General features: G+C 36.0%; 1 long non-coding RNA gene across 1 annotated transcript; it reads right to left on the bottom strand.

The window, feature by feature from the left end:
- Positions 1-2,170: 2,170 nt before the first annotated feature.
- LOC135778733 (uncharacterized) lies at positions 2,171-6,825 on the bottom strand. Its single transcript, XR_010544612.2, has 3 exons — positions 6,384-6,825; positions 5,390-5,558; positions 2,171-4,210 (listed from the first exon to the last, which is right to left on the bottom strand). It is a non-coding gene; the product is annotated as an uncharacterized lncRNA (long non-coding RNA).
- Between the last annotated feature and the right edge of the window lie 1,651 nt (positions 6,826-8,476).

The following is an 8,476-nucleotide window of genomic DNA, read 5'->3' as shown; positions in this document are numbered from 1 at the left end:
CCAACAGCTGCTTTTAGATGGCGCAACATTAACTACACAGAGCCGTAGTTCCCTGACAAGCTGGGCCATATCGCATTCATATCGCAGGCGATACATCCGCGATAATTACTGCAAAATTGCCCCGATTGTCAGTGAACTACGGCTCTGTGTAGTTAAATCAGCTCCATCTGAAAACAGCTGATGGCGATTTAATACTAATCAAGGAACCGGCATTACTGACGAGATGCGCATGACAAACACATGCGATTTATCGTGCAGCCCTAGTTTATGGCAGGGGTCACCAATCCTGCTCCTGAAGTGCCGGTGTCTCTGCAGAGTTTAGCTCCAACCCTGATCAAGCACACCTGAAGTAGCTCATTAAAACAAATGTTTGTGGATTGATGCAAAAAAAGTGTTTAAAAGAGGGTAATCAAAAATTTAAAATACTGTCAGAACACTGCGCTGTCATTCACTCTCTGCCAGGCATTAAATGAATCATCGTCTTATTTAATAACCTTCAGAGAAAAAGATACATCTGTAAATCTTATGCTTATACTGTTGAATGGAAATAGGTTTGCATCATGCTATGAATCACTTAGTGAAGCCTTTTATCGTGAACTTCAGAGAAACAGATTTGATAATGTGCCATGGGCTTTTTATGTCCATAATTGTGTATTGTGTAAATATGTCTATATCTGTCATTACACAGGCCAGAACAGGATGAAAACAGTATGATCACAGTTTTATAAATTACACTGACAGTCAAAAAGCAAGTAATGTGAACTTGAGATTTTTGTACTGGTGGTAAGCTGCATGGTACGCACTGCAAACACACAATGGTCACGTGCGGCAAACGCTCTCCTCACGCGGTGCTAACACGAGACCTACACATGCGGTGTGAAACGGGCGTTATAGTTAAAGGTGTTTTTTACAAAAAAATACAAGCAGCGTTGGCACTAAAAACTGATATTTCACCCAGAAAGTTGGCAAAAGACCAAATGTAGAATGAAGAAATTTAGCTTACAGTAAATTGTATACCTTGAATGCAGGGTATGATATACATTAACATGTTTTACAAATGCATAAATATGTTTAACGAATGTCACAACCTCAAAAAGTCCCATAATACATCACATTCCTTGGATAGGATTTCTAAGGTAACTTCTGTGTTAGATGTGAAACAGAAGGTGATTTGCTTCCCAAAATTGGAGGAGTTTGTGTAAAGCACACAGAAACATTTGATTTATATGGTAATTCAACACAAAGTATGTCTGTGAAACACTTATCTGACCACCTCAGGAAAAATGAGTCCTGTCCGAATATGGTTCTAGATGGACCATTAATGAAAATTATGCAGTATAGCACAATGCAATGGTGCAATGTGGCTTTGTGGGAACATATTTAGCATTCTCTCTCTTTCTCTCTCTGGAGTCAGTCCCTCTCCAAGTCACTAAAAGATCTTTGAAAATTGGAAGGAAAAATGTAATGCATTTTTTTCATCAACTTGGGTGTCTTTTTCACAATGGTTTTATATTTTCCCTAAACTTTCATCTTTCCTCAGATTTTGATGTTTTGCTCTGTTTCACAGTCTGTTGGTCCACATTACTCTTGATGGCTTGTTTTCTTCCTTTGATGTTGCAAATCTTTGTAGAGCCATAAGGAAAATGAAGCACTTCATATCGATATACTGCCGTAGTCCTCATATACTTGCAATCCATAATCCATTGATTCGTAACAACTCTTTACACTTGTTAGAAGCTTGTGAATTGCAGACCCTTTGCAGTAAAAGACTCTCTGTTCTGTTTGCCTCTCGTGTGAATCGGCAGTCTCTGTGTTTGAGATGACTGTATGCTTCACGATTTAATATTTCACACTCGGAGAGAACCTGCGTCAAAGAATACACAAATGCCTTTGTGGGTCACTGATGTGCAGAGATTCATCAGCTGTGCTGTTTTATTAAAAAGGTTTAGAGATTTTTGTCTTAATGCTTTACTCGAAGTGAGGTTTTGGCTTCCAGGCGTCAAGCTAAAGGAACATTCACAATGAAGAAATCAGATTAATCTGATCTTAATAGAAACAGATCCATGCACTGTAAAACTTTTCACTGTAAATTTACAGTAAAATACTGGCAGCTGGGTTGCCAGCCGTTTACTGTATTTTTACAGAACCACTACTGTAAACAACATTTACAGTCTTGCACTGTAATTGTCAGATACAGTATAACGCTGTAATTTATTTATTTTTACAGTATACACTGTACAACTTTACACTGTAAATTTACATACAGGCAGCTATATTGCCAGCAAATTACTGTATTTTTACAGAACTATAACCCATTCTGTATTTTACTGATATGCCACTTTTAAATTAGGAATTTATATTATATGTGTAACAGTAACAATAGTCTCAAATGGAAATTAAATACATAATACACAAATACAAAATTCTTAGAATATAAAACTTTATTTTTTAAAAGCAAAGGCCATAAAATTTACATAAACATTGTTTGCTGAAATGTCAGCTGTATGCATTACAATTAATAAACAGTTGACAGAACAGTTATGAATTATCAGAACATTAACAATCAAGTGATCTTATTAACTTTCAAAGAATGGAAATGTTTCAAAATATTTTAAATGATGTTAAAAAAGAAAGTCAGGAGGGAAAATACATTAAAGGATTACTCTACTTTCTTAATAAAAAATCTGGATAATTTACTCACCCACATGTCATCCAAAATGTTGATGTCTTTTTTTGTTAAGTCAATAAGAAATTAAGTTTTTTAGGGAAAATTTTTCTCAATTTTAAAGACTTTATTGGACCTCAATAGTTTACAGATTAAATGCAGTTTAAAATTTGCTATTTTGATGCAGCTTTAAAGGGCTCTAAACGATCCCAACCAAGGCATAAGGATCTTATCTAGCAAACCATCATAATTTTTATTGAGAAAAATAAAAAATAAGTACTATAAATCCATAACTTCTCATCTTGCACTAGCCTTGTGTCCCACCAGCGCAATCTGGCGTAATGCTTAAGCATGTTGAAAGGTCACACGTGATGCATGCAAAACTACCGCCCCAGTGTTTACAAGCGTGGAGAAAGAGGAACGTTCAGACGTTGTTGTATGTGGAATGATAACAATTAATGTCTTTATGTCAGTTTGTTGTTTAAAATGGTCTGCAAGTGTGTGTTTCACATTTGTGATGCGTGACCTTTCGACATGCCTATGCATTACATGACGTCAAGTTGGCGCATCACACGGCTAGTGCAAGATGAGAAGTTGTGGATTAAAAGTGCATATTTTTTTTTCCTTGCCGAAAGTTATGATTTTTGCTGGTTAAGACCCTTATGCATCAGTTTGGATAGTTAAGAGTAGGGCTGCACGATAAATCACATGCGATAGTCATGCGCATCTCATCACCTGCTTTCAGATGGAGCAGCTTTTACTAGACAGAGACGTAGTTCACTGACAAGCAGGGCCATATCGCATACATATTATTAATGCAAATTTTGCCCTGATTGTCAGTGATCTATGGCTTTGTGTAGTACATGCTGCTTTACTTACAAGATGCGCAATGACAATCACATGCGATTTATCATGCAGCCCTAGTTTAGAGCCCTTTGAAGCTGTATGCAACCTTTTAAACTGCATTTACACTGTAAACTGTTGAGGTCCATTAAAGTCCACTATATGGAGAAACATTCTGGAATGTGTTACTCAAAAAAACAAAAAAAATTAATTTCTTCTTGACTTAACAAAGAAACACATAAACGTTTTGGATGACTTAGGGGTAAGTAAATTATCAGGATTTTTTATTAAAGGAGTAGTCCACTTTAAAGATTTACTTTTTTCCTACTATGAAAAGTCAATGGACCCCATCTTTAAAGTGGACTACTCCTTTAAGAAAGTGGACTAATCCTTTACTGTATTTTCCCTCCTGACTTTCTTTTTTTTGCATCATTTTAAAAGTGGATTAATTCTTTAACATAAGCATATTGGATGAAATGCCAGCTGTACGTTTGTATTTCAATTAACAGCACATCATTAACAATGTAGGAAACTTTAATTCCTTTTAATTCAACTACACTGGATAGTGGAAGTGTCTAAACAAAATTCCATTTAAAGTCCGTAAGTTTTCTAAGAAGAGTGGAAACCTGTGGATTCACTGTAGTGTTCTTTTTCCCTTTCTTCATCTTTGATCCATGTTCCAGGTTGATGTAGAGAAATCATCTGCAAAGCAGAAAACAAACAAGAACAATTATTATTATGTTGATAAAACATTTTTAATAAGTCTTCTTATTTTACACAGTAATTAAAAAACAACAAATAAATCTGTATTAATAATTGTGCAATTTAATTGAATTATTTGGTTTAAACAGAAGTAATGGGGGAAGATCAATGTTCTGTTAAAAACAACAAATCACTGGTCAAAATGGAAATGTGACATTGCAAGCATAAAGGTGACATTGTTTTGTAAAGGTGCAAAATCAAGTTGCAGGCATAAGAAAAAGGTTTGGCAACATTGAACTGTTAATCTTAAGCGTAATTCATGTCTTGTAAAACTTCATATTTAGGCTAAATAAATATAAACTGTATTCATCTGACCTCAGTTTTTCTGCATTTACACGTTTGGCATGGATTTTTGGGCTGAAATACTGCAAAAAGCATTGCAAGTGTGCAAAAAGTGGCATTCTTTCAAAAATACAGTTTTATGAACGGTAAACAGAAATGAATCACACAGAATCTGTCTTAGTGTGTAAAATAAACCAGTTTTTATAAAAACAGGAAATAGTTTTACCCCCTGTTAGGGTGGCCATTCGTGCTAGTTCCGCCGGACACGTCCCGAACATGTTTTCGGGTTCGTTCTCCGTAAGTCGTGTTGGTCGACCGCATACGTCATCAAGGTTTAATATTTTGGGTTTAATTTCAGAAAATCAATCTTAAAAGAAATAAATCTTAATTTTCTAATGTATTTTAACTGAAATGTGAGGACCTCGATGACGTATGCATTCGAGCAACGCGACTTCCGGAGAAAGCACCCGAAAACATGTTCGGGACGTGTCCGGCGGAACTTTCACAAATGGCCACCCTACCCTCTGTATGCAACAAGTCATTTACACATTTAAAAGTGGTTTATTTTACACACCGAGACAGATTCTGCGCAATTAATTTGTATTTGTCGTTCATAAAATTGTGTTTGCAAACTTGCAATGCTTTTGACAGTATTTCAGCACAAAAACCATGCCAAAAGTGTAAGCGGAGAAAACTGAGGTCAGATGAATACAGTTCATACTTACTTATTTAATGTAAATATGAAGTTTCAGTTTTATGCTTTGCATCTTGATGCAGACCTTCACAATATGTAAAAAAAAATAATTTTAACATATGAATGGGAAATGTGTATCTAACCTCTGAACAAACCCAAGGGTGCATGCCACCGCTTCCAGATCCTGGAGGTTAAAATTGTAGAATGAGGCAATCAGCGTTGCAAGACCAGAGACAAAGTTGCGCTGCTCTCCTTCACACACCACCTGACCGTCCATGCTCAACATCCAGCGCTGGTTGCTTAGAGACGGACCTGAAATCGACCAAAACAAAAAAGATAAAATATTTAAAATAAAATTTGTTTCTATTTTTGTGATGTTATTTAGCCATATACAAATATAACTATTAAACATAACTTGAGCTTAACCGATGCAAATACAGATATTAGGTTAAAATGTGTATATTACAGGACAATACAAATTTACTACAGTATATTTTACTGGTACTGTATACAGAACCAGGCCAAAGTTTGGACATGGGAAGTAAGTTCAAACTTTTGAGTGGTACTGTATATAGAAGTATATTACATACATATACTATACATCACCAAATTTGAGTGATAATTGCAAAAATATGTTAATCAAACGCTTTTAAATGACGTGACAACGAAGTAATGGAGGTGGGGGTTACAATTTAAGTTAACTAAACTTTAATATCTGAGATAAGTCTGACATCATTTCACTTATAATAACTTTAAAATACAAATAAAACTATATTTGTGATGAATCCAGGCTACAACCACAACGTTTTCATATCAAAGTAACTTAACTTGGTGTATATTTGAGAACAAGCTGAAATGTTTAGTTCTTTACGTGTATTACAAGCTAACTTAAGCTAAATCACAACGCACCGACAGACAGCAACATTGTGTTGTTTTAGGGCAATTCACATTATCATGTTTAGTCGTCAAAAACGAAAGAATTAACAGACAGATAAGTTACAAAAACATCTTTATCAACGTGTCGTGTGCTGTCTGTAAAGAGTTTAGCAAGTTAGCGTAACTTAAAGCAGCTCCTAAAAATAGCCCACTCGTGCAAACCGGTCAGAAATGCAATCTAATAAAACAACAGTGTCTTACCGTGTCAATGATGCACATTCAGTCAATCTTCGTTTATCGTCATCACAGACACATTGTATTCTCTCCGTCTTCTTGTTGCATGCATAATCCTCTCATGTCTGCCGCGTCGTCGTGTAACTTTTAAATGTTCCGTGTACGTTTTCACATCACAGGCAGCTATAGATTAAAAGTTGAACGCGTTGTCTTCATATCGTCGTTGTTTATATGAATAACCAATCCTAACAACTAAAGGGCGTCCGAACTTCCGAAGCACTAGCTCTGCTTACATTCAAATATTGAGCGCGAAGGAAATCAATCCCACAATGCAATGCTTTTACAGTATTATTCTGTATTACGAATTTTGCATGCTGAAAACAGGACAATTCTGTACATTTACAGACATTCTGTAAATATTTTGTAAATATACAGTCTAACACTGTTTTTTGAAAATACAGTACAATACTGTTAGAAATTCGCTGTAAATTTACAGAAAAGTTTTACAGTGTGGAGTTTATCTATTTCCCTGCTGGAACAGCTTAAGCTGGTAGCTGTGTTTTGATCTAAGTGGCTCTTTACACCTGGTATTAAATGAGTCATATGACCCGATTTCATGTTTTCCTTTGTTTTAGAGTGTTAACAGATGTCTGTGCACATAAAAGATCTGTAAAGTTGCAAAAATTAAAGTTTAAAATCCAAAGAGATCTTGATTTTAAAAGTGAAGCCTCATCCACGCCTATCTAAAACAGCTTATTAAGACACGGCCTTGCAGTTGGATGTCATACTGGTTTGAACATTTTCATAACACCGCCTTAATAGACCCTTTTACTGTTTGTACACAATGATGACGTGGCAACGTATGCGCATGCATTTTGGCAATGGAAGTATGGCAAGAATCAGCAGAGAAGCAACACTTACAGAAAAAGTTATTTTAAAAAGGTGACTTTATCAACTTTTTTAACACATCTTCCAGATCCGTGTACTATAGTGGAGTGGATAAAAGACATTAGCAGATGGCAAAATATAAAGTGGCCAGATACATATATATGTATATTAGTAAATTATATTAGTGCAACCAAACGCAAAGACAATGCATTTTGATGCTGGGAAACCATTTTAATAAACTTTATGTGTTGCTAACATGTTAAAACCACTGGGGAGCCACGCCACTTCCGTTGCCAAAATGTGCGCACAGGCTATTTGGTCACGTGGGCTGTAAAAGGGTCTATACGCAAAGATAGAGGGTGTAACTTTCAATCACGCTGTAGTATCGTTGTTTCCGCCATGTCTAGCAGACGCTGTGTTTCTTGCAAAACTACTTTGTTTAGCCTTCCAGTAGAGTAAACATTAAGAAACCAGGGGTTAGGTTTTATTAACAACACTGTTTCAGAACAGTACAGCCCAAATGTTCGATTGTGTTTTCATATTTAATGAATTTCCTACTGATTATTCAAACGTGAGTTTTAAGCAGTGCAGATTGGCGTTTGTTTGTTGTTTCTACGATCACAAATGCAGACATGGTTTTATGTTTTAGTATCCTTACCTTACCCATCTGTTACGTTCTGCTCACATCACGCCAGTAAAGATGATCGATCAGCTCAACCATCTGTGTTTTCTGGGTCAGATTCAGGCTCGTATTGATAAGGTAGTAAAGACGATGGTATCTCCTGGCTTTCACTTTGTTTGGGAGCTTATCTTTCAAAACATGGCAAGGAGCGTCACAGTTCTGTATATGTAATTGAGGTATTCGGCCAATCACAATGCACTGGATAGCTGGCCAATCAGTTCACACCATGCTTCCACTGCTAAAAAAATTATGTTATGTGTAAAATAATGCTTTTTTTGAACCGCAAACAATGCAAACACATTGTATTACACGAAATACACAAAGTAATGTGCTTTTTAGCCACGAAATATGGGCCCTTTAAGATGCGTTTTGGTCGACCGGATCACAAGTGGACGATGCTAAATACAAGTGGAAACTTGCTGTAAAAAGTTTTTTTGGTCGAATGTGTTTGAACAGCAACAAAAGACCACCTACTATCCACCTTTTGACCTAATTTGATGTACGTGCACAACTATTTTACATCAGACATGACTTTTAGCACGAACATAGT

Source organism: Paramisgurnus dabryanus, chromosome 2 (assembly GCF_030506205.2).
Source record: "Paramisgurnus dabryanus chromosome 2, PD_genome_1.1, whole genome shotgun sequence".
Classification (NCBI taxonomy): Eukaryota; Metazoa; Chordata; class Actinopteri; order Cypriniformes; family Cobitidae; genus Paramisgurnus; species Paramisgurnus dabryanus.
The sequence above is the reverse complement of the archived record's forward strand: the minus strand, read 5'-3'. Positions and strand labels throughout refer to the sequence as shown.